We start from the raw sequence: 17,766 nt of genomic DNA, 5'->3' as shown, positions 1-17,766 counted from the left end.
CTCCAAGAGTGCTTTAAAGTCTGCACTGGGGGCACATTTGATGTGTGCATAGTCCAGCTCAAACCGGTTGCAGGAGCTACCAGCCCCTGCTCTGGCACGAAACAGGACAAAGGAAATGGGTGTAGCCACCCCTCTTTCCTGACCCTCCCATAGGTGGGTCCCTAGAGTTTGTCCAACCCCTTCCTTGGGTATAAGATAGGAACCCCTGGCAACAGGACTTTAGATTTACCTGGACGAAACTCTGATACATAATCCTGGAACTTCGATGAACTACAACGCGCTAGATGACTGAAGAATCTCCCTTGGAGTAAAGGAGTTACTCCCCTGAAAGGCAGGCACTTAAGACGCATCTGACCGGTTTGCATCTCCGAAGCTCCCGCGGGACTCCTAAGAATTTGCAACACAGGAGGTGGGTTTCCAGACTTCCCAGAGGTCGACCCGAGCTCCCAGCAAAGCTAAGACCCGTAGCCCTCGTGGGGACTGTGGAATCGGAACCCCTGGACACGTGCACATTTGCAAGTGCACATGCTTCTCGTCGATCCTTGAGGTTGTGCTTTGGGCTACTTGTAGTCCACACCCCGAGCAGTGTTTCCACCGAAGATTACTGGCCTACACTCATTGAGTGTCCCGAGGGCTGGTATTGTGTGATTCCTCTCGAGGTCCCTTCACGATCCCTTGTCTGTCAAGTGGTGGGTCCCTGTGAAGGCAACTCTAACTTTAATTGGCTTACCTGGTTGCTCCAGACATGCTCTGACTCTCCATCGCTTGGGGAGTCCCCAGGACCTTACTGGTCCGCACCGAAGCATCTTTTCTCTTCCTGCGTGGGTTGCTGTTGCCAAGGCTTGTTGGGTCCAATCGCAGCACTCGACATCCTTTAGATACAGCTCGAATCCAGCTCCTGGTCGTCGACGATGCCTCCTGGTCCTTGTGGCTGTAGTGTCAAGCTTCACCTCTTCGCACCTGAATCACCCGACATCGATGGGTATTCATCTATCGTGCCCCTGGTCACTGGCAAGTGACCCAGACTCTGTCCCCTCTGCTTTCAGGTTCTTCAGATCTTCGATCCAGGCTTGGATCACACCGGACACTTTTCTCCTTCCCGGCAGCAGCACTTTTCAGCAGATCGCCATTGAAATCAACGACGATTCCAGACACCATTTGACACCTATGCACCCGGCTTACCTGGGTAAGGTAACTCGAGTACTCCAGTGCTCCCGTGGGTGCTGGTCCTAGAACCCCCTAAGTCTAAAGGGGTTTGCTCAAAGTCCTCTCCTAAGTGTCCTTAACTTCTAAAATTCCAACCGCGACTTTCCCATAGAATAGTACGGGGCTCGCGCCTGTGTACTCACACTGCACGCGTCCCCCGTGGGTCTCCTGTGTCACTACCTTGGGTGGTTCCTTGGGGTCCAAGTGATTCTACGTGCTTTAGGCACTGTGTCTAGTCAAGTTGTGGTTCTTATACCACTTTCTTAATATATGGTTTGGTCTCCCCCTGGGGCCCATTGTATATTGTGCTATTTACTGTCGTTTTAGAACTGTATTATTGTGTATCTTGGACTCTAATCTCATGAAGAGATTAGTGGTGAGTGTTTAGAAATAAATACATATATTTAATATATACCTTGTGTGGTTCTCCTTTCATTTAGTAATTCAAGAGGTTATAATCTGGTAAACTAAGCTGCTTTACACTCCTTCAAGACTTAGCCTGAAGGCTGCTCACATAGCTACCACTAGGATAGCTTTCAATAAAGGTCGTCTTTAAACCTATCATCAATAAGGGTTGTTTGGACTGGTACAAGGTGCCCACTATAACTAGTGTACAGCATATACCAGGCCAACTTCTCACATTTATGTTAAGTAACTTTGTGGTAAATATTTTCCTCTATCAACGCGTCACGTTTCGTGGGTATGAAACCCAGCCATGCTTTTCAATCCCACCGAAACGCAATGTTTTATTTATTTATTTATTGAGTTTTATATAGCGCTGGCTCGACCCACGGGTATCAGAGCGCTTTACAATACACTGGAACAGAGATCATAGTATTAATACAAGTATTCAAGGGAATAACAAACAATGCAACATTATATATGTATATTATTGTAAAGTCGGTTTATTGAAAAGAAAGCAGAAACAAAGGCCAAACAAGTGGAGGGCACATGGCTCAGTAAGAGAAGCAGTAAAATAATATCACCATCCGAGCTGCACATCAAAACATCAGGAGAAAGTCAACCCAACAGAAGCATAGGCTGGACTGTGGAGAAGAGTATCAATCCCTCCCTTACAAAGTATGGCAAATTGGAGAAATACAAAGCGTGGTACCCTCCCAAACCTCAATCAGCGTAGCAGTGTTCCCTATTCCAAGCGACTATTCCATAGTCCGATCATCCTGTGAAGACGTGCATAATTAATACAGCCTTAGATACATTAGAGACATGTTAAGCTTAGCCTTATGAAAGGTAAGGCCTTCACATCATTAAAAAGAAGCGCCTTAAACTGTAAGAATACTAGAGAACTATCTCCACTTTTATAGAGACAATGACACACAACAAAGAAAAGAAAGAAGAAGAATCCCAAGAAAAAATAACAAATGAGGAGAAACAATAGAGGAAACTTCCCTCAAAAGAGGAGGGGACAGAGGTCGGATGCGCTGTAGGGAGCTAGGGCCCAGGTTGGGGGCCGAAGGAAGTTCAGGGGGTGAGAGGTCCTGTCTGTTGTTTCAGGTGAGTCATTCCGGGGATTCCGTCTTCCTACCCCTAGAGGAAGGCCCCAGGGAGTCCTCTAACAGCTGTAGAGCTCATAGTTTGGGGGGTACCAATCGGGAGTGTTCAGGCTTGGAGAAGTGTTGTATAAGTGGCTGCCAAATGCGCTTAAATCGTGTGTCTGTGTGGTTAATGCGGGCTGTAAGCAATTCTAAGGCTAAGACATCTCACAACCAAAGAAACTAAATGGCAATGGGGGGAGGGTGCGGCTTCTTCCAATATAAGGCAATGGACTGTCTGACCGCTCCTAACAAATGGAGTGTTAAATGCCATTCTGCATTTGTCATGGCTTTCAGCGTGCTGGGTTTAATGCCCAAAATCGCCACTACCGGGGAGGAAGGAACCGGCAAACCCACCACTTCTTTAATGTGACTGAGGACCTCCTTCCAAAATAGTGTGAGACCGGGGCAGGACCAGCAAATGTGCAGAAAGCCCCTTCTATCACTCATGCAACTCCAGCAAGTCGAGGGGGAGTTTGGGAACATTTGATGGAGGCGGGTTAAGGTGTAGTACCACCGTGTCATCAGTTTGTATGCTGATTCGTGCTGCGGTGTACTCTGGGGATGTCCCTCCACAGTCAAGCCCACCCCTTTGGGGGGATATCCTCGACCAGGTCTAAGGCCCAGCGTGTCTGGTAACCATGGGATGTGGGTCGTTGAGAGTGTTGTAAAACGGAATGGGTTTTAGAGATCAGACCCTTTGACCCCTCAAATTTGCGAACCAGAGATTCAAAGAGGGTGAGTTGTCTGGTGGCCTCCTGAACATATGTCTGGGAGCTAACCCAATGCCGCAACTGGTAGTATTGCATACGCGCCCCCTCCGAGAGATGAAAGGTTTGTCTGCATTGTTCAAACGTACGGAAGACGTTGCCCTGAAAAAAGTCCTGGATAACTCCTCGCCCCTCCACCGTCCATGCATCAAAGGCCTGAGGTTGCAATGAAGGGGGGAACATAGGGTTACGCGTTATAGGTGTGTTAGGGGAGGGAAACGTCATTAGGACCGGGATACCGCCAGTCTATCCCAGATCACCAAAACCGTTCTTGTAGGGGTAGCTATGTACGTGCTGTGGGAGCGAGCCCCAGGCGGGAGCCCTGCTAGATCCCACAAAGGCCTACAGGGTACCGCCCGGTCCAAATGGAACCAATGTTTCTTGCTTTCATGAACTATCCATTATGATATAAACCGGAGGTGACAGGCCCAATAGTATTCCAACAGGTTGGGGCAGGCGAGGCCACCACGGCTTCGGGGGAGCATAAGGATCTTATAAGAAAAGCGAGGACGAGATTTCCCCCATATACATTTGGTAATGTCCCGTTGCAGGGCCAAGATAAGCGCTTGTGGTATTGGGGTGGGGAGGGTTTGAAAAAGGTAGAGGACTTTAGAGACATTTTAATGGTGTTGATGCATCCTAACAATGCAAGGGGAAGGTCTTTCCATCTACGCATTTCCTCCTGTATGGTTTTCCTATATCTGGGCCAATTAGACAAGGCCCAAGTCGAGAGTGTAGGGGTCAGATCCAGGCCCAGGTATCGAATCGACACATCGGTCCACTGAATCGGAATCGAATCCTGCAGTTCCTGGACTTCTGAAGCGTAAGATTAAGGGCGTGAAATTTAGTAAGGTTGATATATGGAAGCGTCTTCGAAGGACCTTAGGAGCATCGCTACAGGTGGAAGGGAGGTCGGTGGAGAGGACAGGGATAGGAGAAGATCGTCAGCGAGAGAGAGGCTTTATGCTCATAGCTACCCATGGAAATACCCCATATATCCTGATCTTGACATATAGCAATAGCCAGGGGTTCCACCGCGAGTGCAAATAGTAGGGGGAAGAGCGGGCACCCCTGTCTAGTGCCGCGATGGATAGGAATAGGGGCCGTAATATGCTCATTAAAACAAATGCGAGTTGTGGGTTTCACATAGGGAGCCGTTAGTTTAGAGATCAACCCAGGTCCAAGACTTACCTTCTGAAGAACAGCCCTGAGAAAGCCCCAATCCACGCGATTGAATGCCTTTTCCGCATCTAGAGACACCAGACAGGCAGAAATACTTCTGAATCGCGCTTTCTCCACCAGATGGGCTATCCAGCGGATATTGTCCGCTCCCTGACGGTGACAAAGAAACCTCACTTGATCGGGGTTGACAAGACCCGGAAGATGTGGTTCCAAGCGGTTCGCCAGGATTTTCATACATATCTTGGCACCAGTGTCTAACAAGGCAATAGGGCGGAAAGATGCGGGCAGGGTCAGGTCCCTTCCTGGTTTGGGAATAAGCACTACTTCCGCCTTGTTCATTGTGGGGTAGAGACCAGAGCTATCAGTGAAGCTATTTAAAAAAAAGATAAAAAGTGACCGGCAAACCTTCCGGTCCCGGGGTTTTGCCTACCGGGAGTTGCTACAGCGCTGAGGCTATTTCATTGTGGGTAATAGGGTCATCTAGCAATTTTATTAAATAAGGATCAATAGGGTCCCAAGGGCTGGAGTCAAGAAAAGCCGTGACAATGTTGGGTGAACAAGGAGCATTCGCCACATCCACAGGGTCCCGGAGCGCCTGGGATGGCAGTCTCTATCGAGGTAGAGGTTCCCTACGTGTATCAGGGGATTGGAGTTTGAGCAGGACATGTGTATGGCACATCCACAGGGTCCTGGAGGGCCTGCGGGGGCAGTCTCCATCGAGGTAGGGGTTCCCTATGTGTATCAGAGGGTTGGAGTACGAGCAGGACATGTGCATGGTCCAATATGGATATATTGGAGATCTCTGCGGTACACAGCATAGGAATCAAGGTGATAGAAAGAAAAAAATAATCTATACGAGAATACGATTGGTGCACATGAGAAAAGAAGGAGTAATCCAGAGATTCCGGGTGTAGGCGTCTCCAGGCATCAACTAAACCGAAGTCAGTGATGGCGTTCCGCAGTGTCGCTGACATAGCCCTGGATGTATGATGCACTTGTGCAATGCGGTCCCACTCTGGGTTCCAAACCAAATTGAAGTCACCTTCAAGGACAATAGGAGTGGTTATTGACTGCAGGAGGTCCCCAAGGTGCAAACGCAGAAACACATCCTGATTCTGATTAGGAGCATATATGTCAACAAAGGTTAAGGACCCCTGACCCCAAACCATGTGTGCTTTGAGAAACCTCCCCCCGTCATCTGCCGTAATCTTGGGGGCCACCGCTCACCAGCCTGGCTTAAAAAAAATGGCCACCCCACATGTTTTAGAAGAGGAGCATGCCAAATATTGAATGGGGTATCTGGGGTGTGACATAAGGCGGGTGTCGATGGAAAGCAAGTGGGTCTCCTGGAGAAAAACCACATCAGGGTCCTGTTGGAGCGAATATCTCCATACCTGGCGGCGTTTATTAGTGGAGTTCAGCCCTTTCACATTGAGAGAGAGAAATTTAATAGGATTGGTCACAGTACAAAGTGGGGAATGCGTCTCAAATCACCCGCTTAGCGGTATCTTGAACTCACAGTACCCCCCCAACTGTCACCCACCTCAGTAGGAGAGTTTGAAAGACAGCCCAGATCTCCAATCTGACAGAGCATATTCGAGCAGGTCCCAGCAAGGCAACCCCAGAGAATTTTGACATCTCAGCCCCTAAAATCAACGCATCTAAGTGGAAAAAAGCATACAACGAAAAAGGAAAGAGAAGGAAAGATAAAAAAGACCAAAACAGATGACCAACTGGGACAAACAATTTCAGAGTCTATCGGGAACAGCCCGGAGTCACTCAGGCGTGGCATTCTGGAAAAGTCACTTTCCTGAGGGGATCTGAAGTGGGGGGTGGCAGACACATAGAAGTTCAAAGGTCTCCATCACCTACATCCTGTGGCAGTGTGAAATAAGCAATGTTCATTCCAGCCACCGGGCCATTCCAAGGAGAGCGATCATATGGATTGTAGGGACACCCGCTTTAGACACAGGTAGTATGACAAGGAGAAGCAATTGTAGCCATCCGACATGTGCGGTGGACTACTCCATATATCATATTCCATCAGGGTCAAGCCTTATCGCAGAGAACCAGACAAGCCCCCCAGTCAAAATTAGATGTGAGGGGTTTCATAGTTATACCGTGGGCTGGCACTACCAGCAGGATATCACGCAGCATGATTTGGCAACTGCGTTAGAGAGGAAGAGCCTCTTAGAGAGCGGATATGGCTAATGATGTCTTGCTTGGTTTGTGAGGATTCAAGTTCCTGTATGCAGCATTTGGATCTAGGAGGACGGACAGTGGACCACTCCGGGCGAAGCGGTCCAATCCGACACTACCGAGAGGAAGAAAGGTCTCCTCCGCCAGGCTCGACAGGGAGATGCAGGATCTGGTGTGCCTCTTTCAGTGAACGAATAATCCGTCGCTTGCCCTCCCAAGTGAACATCAGCGCGAAGGGGGGCCCCACTGGTACTTAATATTAAGGTCTCTCAATTTATCTGTGACAGGTTTGAAATCTTTCCTCCATCTGAGTGTGGCTGGCGCCAAGTCCTGAAAAATGTATATCGATAGGCCATTGTAAGAAACCGACTTGATCCCCTGCACCTTTTTCTAAATGGCTTCCTTGTCTGCAAAGAAGTGGACCCTCGTGAGAATGTCTGGGATAAATTTAGGTCGATTGCGAGGACCAGGGACCTGGTGTGCCCTGTCAAGCATAGGCGGGGAGGCGTCCTCGTTCGCCTGGATGGCGTGTAGGAGGTCCGCTGTGTATGCTAGGATGTCCTTCCGTTCCGTTCCCAGCAGAATCTCTCTAATACGTAGGTTATTCTGCCTACTGCGGTTTTCCAGGTCTTCTTGTTTCAATTGCAGAGTCATGTTCTACCCCTCATCTTTTTCCAGAGGTTTTCGAGGTCCTCCGTCTTGGTGTCCATAGTGCGTTCGAGATGGTCGACTCTGCCGCCAATCTCCGTGACCTCCCAACGTATGTCTTGGAGACCACCTCTTTGATTTCTTGCAGAAAGGATGTCATGCACGCTTGGGTGATGGGCACTTCTGAGTTGGACTTCCCAGATGGCTCTGCCGAAGAATTAGGGTCCTCCTGCGTTTGAGAGGACGTCTTGGACCAAAGAGACGTGACCGGAATGTCACGAGTGGCCGCAGGGTCAGGGTCTTTATTGGCATTATTTTTGGGCAGCATGTCAGCGATTACTACAACAGAAGGCGGGGGTCCAATGCTGTTCGTTATTGGAGTTCCATCTGCTGTGAAGATCAGACAAGGAAGCTCCAGGTAGCTCGCCAAATCAAAGGCAGGGAGGGTAAGTGCAATGGTTACTGCCTCAGAGCTGTAGAATAATCTAGGTCCCGGTCCAGGAGGTTAGGGAATGTGATCAAAAGCGTCCCGCTAATTTTCCCCTAGTCAATGATCCGCCGCAAGGGAGCACCACCGAGGGTCCCCAGATACCCACTGCAATTCCACCGATTAAGGAGCAACTGGAGGGTATTCACCCAACACAGCCCACCGCACAGAATGCAATGCCGCAATTATAGGGCACTCATTACGCACAGGGAGCGCGCCTGCAAGTCAAGTTCGGTCGTTGCCTCAATGTTCCCCAAGTCAGAGCAGTGTACTATGCCTGTGATCTCCGCCAGACGAGGGGACAAGCAGGATTACGCACCCCTGTCCAATAGCCCGCAGGGAGGTCCATAAGTAAGGTGCAGTACTTCAGGCAGAGGGATAAAATGGAGGCCAAATACCAGGGAGGGGGGAATCACTCTGCATGCAGCAGTAGCAACCCAGGGCACCGAGGAAACCCCCAGCCGGCAGCCAATAGATATTCTTTAGAGAGGGAATCAGCACAACCGGCCCAGGGACAGCACACAGTCACCTCCCGGTCCCCAGGACCCTCGCAGGTAAAGCACCGCTCTCCCACTCACTATGATCCTCATCGCTCGTGGCCGGGGACAATGAACCCAGGCCCATTGATCAGGGCCCTCTTGCTGGCAGGTTTAGTCAGAGACCACTCCATGGGTGAATGTGGCAACGTGAGGCTGGCATTCACACGGGAATCCCCCTCCGGGAGGTCCCTCTCGCACCCGACAGCTAGGCCTGGGGATGTCACTGCCAGGGTCGGGAGCACACAAGGACGCAGGGAGGCCCCGGGAGGTCCGGTGCCGCAAGACAGAGGACTCCTGGCTGGCAGGACCCTGGCGATCATCGGCTGTGGTGTTGGCAGGCACAGCGTACTGGTGTCCGCCGCAAACTTCAGTGTGGTGCCCCTCCAGACCGCACGCCGGGCTGAGCAGCCGGGTCAGCAAGCAGCCCCCCCCAACAGTGCCAGTCTCATGGGACCCCCAGCCGTGTCCAGCAGCACAATGCCTCTGGGGGCCACGCGTCAGCACAGGAGGGCCCCCCATACAGGTAGTTCGCGCTCAGCGCACAGGGCCGGAGTTGATGCCCAGCGGACACGCCACTGCTGCAGGTTCCAGACAAGATGGCGACCAGAGGGATCCGCGCCGCAGTCAATCGGGGATCTCTCTCGCTCAAGGTCAGCGGGGCCGCTCTCCGGTCACTAAATTGGAGCCCTCGCTTCTCCGCCGCAGTCTATTCACCCTGCTCTGGGTTGCAGACCCGGTGGCAGGGAATAACTGCGATCACAGGACATGGCGGAGCGGATACCCGGAGAGACCGTCTCACTCCATTCGCGCCGAAGCCATGCCCCATATATATCATTATCCATCGGTGGCATTAATGATTGATTAGACGCTGGGTCAAGAGGCCATGTCGATGCTCATGTTGGTGTGGCAGTTTGATGGGAGCGGGTTGTAGTATTTGCAATAGTGATTTTAGGTTCCATTTGAAGAAAGTATCAAGACCTCACCTTTAGTGTGACACATGCGATGACAATTGTCATAAAGGGTCTTACAGGTCAGATTACATATCATATTACCATTAACAGTATTCATGTGATGACTATGGATATAAGCACCTATTCACAAAACAGGTGTAAATGTACTCCAGCCCAGCCTGGGAGTAAGTTCAGCACCACACATGACCGCTCAGAGGAACTGCAACACACTCCCATTGAACAGAATGGGGGCAGGGACATACACTAACACAACCTCGGAGTTAATGCTAAAATAAATAAAATTATCTTGACTTTTAAAATAAATTTACAAATGGTGGTTGATCTGAAAATGTATATAATTAAAAAAAACATTATTAGAATAAAAATGTATTAATACAAATATTTTATATGAATATAATAAAGTTCAAAACTTTGTCTAACTTTTGGGCAGGGCTTCAAGTCCATACTCGAATGCAGCATGCCTGGCAGAGCAGTGCATGCGTTGCCCAGGCTCAACCTAACAATAGAAACTGTTTCTATTCACTTACTGGCCTTGTCTGGAAAAAAAGTGTCTGGTTACGTAGCCAGAAAAGAATATATGCAGGGTCACATAAACAAACCCTAAATGTCATTCAAACTCAGAAGTCTTGCGAGATGCTAAGCAATTGACCCTTTATAGCCTCCTCTTCTTCGTTCACCAGTGGGGCTGGAAGCAATGCCTTGATATATAGTTCTTCCCCCTCAACAGCTCTTCAACTGTTCTCCAACATTATCTATGTGTAGGGAATTGGGTCATTAGTTGTGCAGGATGTGAGGCCTGTGCAAGTAATAGGTCCACAATTTCACCCTTACTAGGAACCAAGCACGCATTAGGATGACATGAGGCCAAGTCAAAGCCAATAGTAAGCACTTCATAATTCTCATTAATGTATAACACAATCCCACAACACTGCACTTCGAGACCAAAAAGTACATTCCACAACTCTCTCTCCCTTTCATGCTTTCAAAGAGCTTGTTTCCGGTCCAGGGAAGACATGGCTTGGCAGTTCGTGCTGGACTGTTCCCATGAGGCACAGGGTCAGACTGGTTTGCATGTGGTCATGTCTGAACTGGGGTGGCAGAGTGGGCTAAAGAACGGTGGTGGATTAAACCCAGATCAGTTGACTGGGGGTGAGTGCTTGCAATGTTCAACACTCCGTCCATCATTTCCTTTGGTTTTGCTTTATAGATCATGCAATCGCAGGCATGCACATATGGAAAATACCTTGGCTTCCAAGGAGATGTCGGCCGATGGGGGTTTATATTTCGCCTATGTGGAGAGCTACCCTGAGAGTGTAGAACAGGGTGCAGGAACCTTGCTGCCTCTCGACGTCCGTATCGCCCTTGACCCCCATCATCTGGAACCCAGACTTCCCCTTAGCGATGGAGGGGAATGGCTACCTCAGGTGGCAGAAGGCCAACTGCAAACAAATTGGGGACCTCTTTGATGAAAAGGGAATTATGGATTTTTCCCAACTCATGTCAGGTTTTGGGATCCCCAAAGAGGCTTATTGGCAATATCTAACGATTTGTCACTGGGTCACCCAAACACAGGTGCACACCCACTCCAGTTGCCCCTCACTAAATTTGAATTGTGGTTCATTACCCGCTCGTCAGACAAATGCCTGCTTTCAGACATATACGCCTTCCGGAACAAACCCAAGAACAACAGTAAATCTTCTGCACAGCATAAATGGGAGTTGGAGATGGGTCGGGAGATTGTCTCTAAAGAGTGGTAGGACATCATTCACAGAGCTATGGCCTCCTCTTGTAGCACAGCAGGAAAAGAGATGTTTTTAAAAATTGCGCATTACTGGTACTATACCCTAGTCAGAACCGCTCGTTGGAAGCCTGGTGGGATTGATAGCTGTTGGCGCAATTGTGGACATCCTGGCACACTCACCCACATACTCTGGCAGTGCCCGAAAATACAGGCCTACTGGGATGCAATCTTGCACGACATTGACACCATCCACCATACAGAAATACCCAGATTCCCCAGGTACACCATACTGGGACTCTCTAATCCCCTCACCTACCCTCTCCAATCCTGCCGGGGAAGGGCAATCACTTTAGCTCTGGGTGCTGCTTAGCAATTGTTGCTGTCTCGCTGGGGTACAGACGACACCCCCACTAAGCTAGATTGGATACATGAGATTTGGGAGATAATGGGTATGGAGAGGATCACAGCTGGCTAGTCCCGCACCTTGCCCAGATTTGATAAAACTTGGGACCCCACCATTGCTTTCCTCTCCACGGAATTCATGGAGCTTACGTGCCCGTAAAATCTCCGGGTGCTTGGACTCCCCACTGCAGACCCTCGCCCCGAGGACTGCCCCCATGCAAAACACATCCCTCCAGTAGTTGGATCCCAACAGCACTGAAACAAATAGACACACCCAGACTCCTTAACTCCTATTCTTCCCTTTCTAGGGAAGAATATATCCTCTCTATCCTTCTGCAGTTCACCTCTCTATCGCTCCCCACCGACCAATGGATGTAGGTGGCGGCTTTTGTTAAACCTTGCTCTCTTAAAATAATACAAATATTTAAACCATAAAAAGACCATCGGATCAATAATAGCCATGTATACACGCAATAATCATTTCAATATTATTAAAAAATCTCTGTCAACACAAATGGTTAATAAAGCATTAATCATAAACATAACCTGTGTCTGTGTCTTTAAAAAAAACTAATTTAAGTCACATAAAACGCAGCCATAGAACCAGGCCCTAAAGGGCGTACTTGGGAGTACTTAAAAAAACTGATGGAAAGCCAAACATGCCATCATTATTGTGACCCAAGAAACTTAGGGTCAGTTTTTAATTAGGTCGAGCCTAGAGCAGCGCATGCACTACTCTAGTAAAACGACCTCTTGGAATCGCTCCGGACTTTCCACACGCTTGTGCGTGTGAAAAGGCCTACGGCTTGCGGTTACGAGCAGCAGCGCCCAGGGTGCAATCTGTCAGATTTCACTCGCGCGCACAGCTGCTTTCACTTCACGGTCGCTTTAACTTTTCTACAATTTGCATTTTGTTGTAAGCTGCAGTGAATCCAATGCTTGCCATCCATATCTAGTGTCAGTTGTAGCTCTTGCTTCCTAGTACTACATGCAGATCTAAGGGGATATATATATTATATTATGAGACTCGTATACTCTCTTTTTTGTTTTTTCCACCAACGCTTCTGGGAATTGTGGTGAGTATTTAAACGCTTTTATTGACGAGGTGGGCTTTTTGTATTCAAATTGATGTGAAAAAGGGACTCCCCTACAGTGAGCAATACCGTTTCGACGAAACACGCGGGTGGTTTAATGTTCTGTCCGAATAAAACTGCCACAACTAAGTTCATCGAGTGCAACAACTTTTTTTGTTTTGGAAGAAATATTGGATAATTACGGTCCTCCTCCCACTTCTGCACTAGCTGTTAGGCGCGCCCCTATCTAACTATCTATCAATCTATCTATCAATGTATAAATGTGTGTACTTAAACTTCGACCTACCACTGACCCCTTCATATCACTTTCCTTAACCCTTAAACCGCATTTTCTAAATGACATAAATATTGAAACAAAAAGCTCTTTAAAAGGACTCTCGGTGTACTTAATGGCCATGCCGCGGTGTAAAAGTTACATACCTCGTGGGGCCAGTGCCAGTTTCCCCCGTGTGTTGCCATTTCTTGCTTTCCCCATGTGCTGCCACTTCTCATTTTCACATTGGGAGGCCAAGTCTGGCTTTCCCTGTGTGGTACCTACTTGTAGAGGCTTTCCCTGTGCCCTGTCATCGATAGCTTTTGCCGTGTGGTTTCGGCCCTGTGTGTGGTGATGTTTATTGCCGTTCTGTGAGGTGCCAGTTTCCGCCTTGACATGTGGTGCCAGTGGTAGCTATATCTCCGCGTGGTGCTCATGGCTGCTGTCCCTGTGTGCTGCCAGTGGTTCTGTCCCCGTGTGCTGCTAGTGATTCTGTCCCCGTGTGGTGCCAGTGGTTCTCTCCCTGTGTGGTTCCAGTTCTTGCCTTCTTGTGTTGTGCCAGTGGTTGCTGTTTCCCCATGGTGCCAGAGATAACTTTCTTGTAGGATGCCAGTGGTAGCTGCCCGCGTGCACTCTACTCAATGCAACATATATACACTCCGCATAATACCACTCAGTGCCACATATTTATATGCCACATAATTACACTGCACTCAATGCAACATGCACTTCACATAATACCAATCAGTGGCACATAATTACACGCCACATAATGACACTCTACTAAATGCAACATAAATACATTCCACATAATACCACTCCGTGCCACATAAATACACGCCACATAATTACACTCTACTCAATGCAACATAAATACACTCCACATAATACCACTCAGTGCCACATCATTATATGCTACCTAATTATACTGCACTCAATGCAACATACACTCCAAAAAATACCACTCAATGCCACATAATTACACGCCATATATTGTATTCTACTGAATGCAACATACACTGCACATAATACCACTCAGTGCCACATAATTTCAGGCCATATAATTACACTGTACTCAATGCAATATAAATACATTCCACATAATACCACTCAGAACCACATAATTTCACACCATGTAATTACACTCTACTCAACGCAACATAGATACACTCCACATAATAACACTCAGTACCACATAATCACACGTCACAATTACACTCTATTCAATGCAACATAAATACACTCCACAGAAATTTTTTATTTTTATTTATTTAGTGCATTTTATAAAGCGCGGACATTACCCGAAGACTGGCAAAGAGGAATACGGACCGGTGAGGAGAAGACCAGCGGAAAGGAGAACCGACCGAAGAGAAAACGTGGGAGAGCCAACCAAGTAAACCGGAGGGAGGAGGAACAACCAGGGAGATCGAGGCTTGCTCAGGACAGAACATCACTGTATCCGGACATCCCGGAGGAAGCCAGGACGCGGTGGTACACCTTCCCGTTGTCTAGGAGGACCGTGGCACCAGACGCGCTTTCCGGACCTTGTGCCACATCATTGCCCTTCGTGTCTGCCGTGAGGGAAACGGCCATCTTTGGGGGTCCTGATTTTATTCCTGCACAGCGCTAATAATATCGTGGCCGTGAGGGAACGGCCACCGCAAAACTACATTACCCAGCATCCTCAGACCCGGGCGCTTGCCGCCGACGTCACCAGGCAGCGCCTGGGTTATACTTAAGGCCTGCAGTTGCCCCGCAGCGCGGGACGCACGCGGGCAGCGTCCGGGCGAAGCCCGGGCAAAGGGCGGGCCGTCTGTGGCCGTCGGGGGCCGGAGGAGGTCGGGTTGGGCTACCCCCCTTCCGCCCCCCATTCCACCAACTGTGTACACGGCCCTTATCCACAGGAATTTACACGCGTAATCAAAGGTACTTTGTTGATTTTTGTTGGGGTTACTATTGACATTGCATTCCAGTTGTATTTTTAATATTCATTTTGATTTGATATTACCCAATTTCCTGCCTATCCTCCCCACTATTTACTTTTGTGATGGGCAAGAGAAAACTGCCTGATGCTAATGGAGGGATCACAATTTGCAGTGGTGGGGCAGCCAAAAGGAAGAAGGCCAGGAGGACCTCGAAAAAATTGTCATCTGTCACCACATAGGATCAATTAGACACATTGGTCAATGACTGCGAACTTATATTAGAAAATGCTTCTCCGCATTTACTCACAAGTAATATGCCTACGAGTAAAAGTCATGCTGGTACTGTCATAATCCCACAAATGTTTTGTAAAGCTACTCCTCACCAAACAGCTGTTGAGATTGATGACTGGCTGTTGGAAGGCGGACCCCGAGGAGTCGGCGAGACCACCAAGGGGGGCCCTCACACTGTATGAAGTAGCCGAGCGCTGCCGAGAAGTCTCCTGAGAGATCCTTCTCCTATCACGTACTAGCACAGTAACACCACCACACAGGACTCAAGGAGGTTGTCTCAAGACAAGCAATTCTTTATCAGCAATAAAAAGGTTACGAGGTCAATATTTACACGAAGGGATCGAGGGATCCACCAAAAGTCTCAGTGTCTCTTTGGAAGGGTAGGGGTAGCGGGACAGTCCTCGGCAGGAGTGCGGTACGAGGGTACCTGGGGCCCAGTTCTTATTCTCAAGCTGGAGGACCTCCGGATCTCGGAGGGGTCGAGCCGCGACGGCGTCAGCAGGGCTCTGGCGGACAGTTCGTGGAGAGCCGCGATCCAATCAGCAGGGCTCTCAAGATGGTTTCTGCTCAGCTCGAGCCGCGACGTCGTCAGCAGGGCTCCGAGGGAGGTTTCAGCGAGGTTGGGCCGCGACAGCGTCAGCAGGGCTCCGATGTTCCAGGTGGCTTCAAAGTGTTCACAAGAAGGAGCCGCGACGCAGTCAGCAGGGCTCGTGATGGTTCCGACAAGAGTTCTTCTCCGTAGGGTCAGCCGCGATTCAATCAGCAGGGCTCTCGACTCCGGGATACAACTGCCGATCTGTGGCGGGGTCGCCCCAGATATAGGTCTGGAGCTCTTTGATGTCCGGACCCAGGCGCCCGGTGGGGGCGGAGAGGCCGGGTGGAGGTGGCCAGACGCCCAGCAGGAGAGGCGCCAGGCCCAAGGGAGTTGCAGGGCGATCACACCTCGAGAGGGGAGGACAGTTGGGGGTCCCATCGATACTGTCCTCCGCCGGGGGCGATGAATGGTTCCTGCGGCACCCCCTGGCCAGTTCGTGGTGCCTCGATGTCGGGGCTTCGCTGGGGTCGAGGCCGGGTTGAGCGGGGTCGCGCTGGCTGGTGCACAGAGTCACGTGGGTGCCAACAAGATGGCGGAGCCACGAGGGGTATGCGACCTCGTGCCGCTCAGGAGGAAGGGCCTCGGTGCAGTTCAGAAGGGTGGCCCGTGAAGGCCGGGGCGGGGAACGGGCACAATCCACGGGGGTAAGGACCATGCCACGAGGCCGGGTCCAACAGGCGTCCCCCCCAGCCGAAGGCATGGAGAGTCACCCATCTCCTTGGGGATTCTCCTCGTCAAGGCGGAAGAAGCGGGACAGGCCGTCGGCGTTGGCGTGGTCATTGCCGGGCCGGTGTTCAACGTCAAAGTCCATCCCTTGTAGCGAGATGGACCACCGCAGCAGCTTGGGGTTCTCGCCCCGCATTTGCATTAACCACCGCAGGGGCCGGTGGTCGGTCTGGACCCGGAAGTGGGTACCGAAGAGGTAGGGCCGGAGTTTCTTAAGGGCCCACACCACAGCGAATGCCTCGCGCTCGATGGTGCTCCATCGTTGCTCCCGGGGCAGTAGCCGTCGGCTGATGAAGGCCACTGGTCGGTCGAGCCCCTTTTCATCGGCCTGGGACAGGACAGCCCCGATCCCATACTCGGAGGCGTCCGTCTGCACCACAAACTCCTTATTGTAGTCAGGGGCCTGTAGCACCGGGGCAGTACACATTGCGGTCTTTAGGGTGTCGAAGGCTGCTTGGCAGCGGGGTGTCCAGTGCACCTTCTTGGGCTGCTTTTTGGACGTTAGCTCTGTGAGGGGGCCAACAATGCTCCCATAGTCCCGGATAAACCGCCGGTAGTATCCGGTGAGACCCAGGAAGGCCCGGACAGCGGTCTGGGTAGTAGGGGGTTCCCAGGCCTGGATGGCATCTATTTTCGGTTGGCGAGGGGCCACCTGCCCGCTCCCCACTTGATGGCCCAGATAGGTCACGGATCCGTGGCCGATCTGGCATTTGCTGGCCTTGATTGTGAGCCCGGCCCGCTGGAGGGCGGCCAGGACGGCTTTAATGTGAAGGAGGTGCTCTGCCCAGTGGTTGCTGTACACGGCAATGTCATCTAGGTAGGCCGCGCTGAAGGCCTCAAGCCCGGCCAAAACCTTGTTCACCAGTCTTTGAAAAGTGGCCGGGGCGTTCTTCATTCCGAAGGGCATCACCCGAAAGTGGTAATGCCCATCCGGGGTCGAAGAGGCGGATCTTTCTTGAGCGCCGGGGGTGAGCTGGATCTGCCAGTACCCGGCGGTGAGGTCCAGCGTGCTCAAGTAGCGAGCGGCCCCTAAGCGGTCAATGAGTTCGTCGGCCCTGGGTATAGGGTGGGCGTCCGTCTTGGTCACTGCATTCAGGGCCCGGTAGTCCACGCAGAATCGCAACTCCGGGGGGTGGCCGGGAGCTGCGGCCTTTGGCACCAGGACGACAGGACTGGCCCACGGG

The sequence above is a fragment of the Triturus cristatus genome, chromosome 2_1, assembly GCF_964204655.1.
Source record: "Triturus cristatus chromosome 2_1, aTriCri1.1, whole genome shotgun sequence".
Classification (NCBI taxonomy): domain Eukaryota; kingdom Metazoa; phylum Chordata; class Amphibia; order Caudata; family Salamandridae; genus Triturus; species Triturus cristatus.
The sequence above is the reverse complement of the archived record's forward strand: the minus strand, read 5'-3'. Positions refer to the sequence as shown.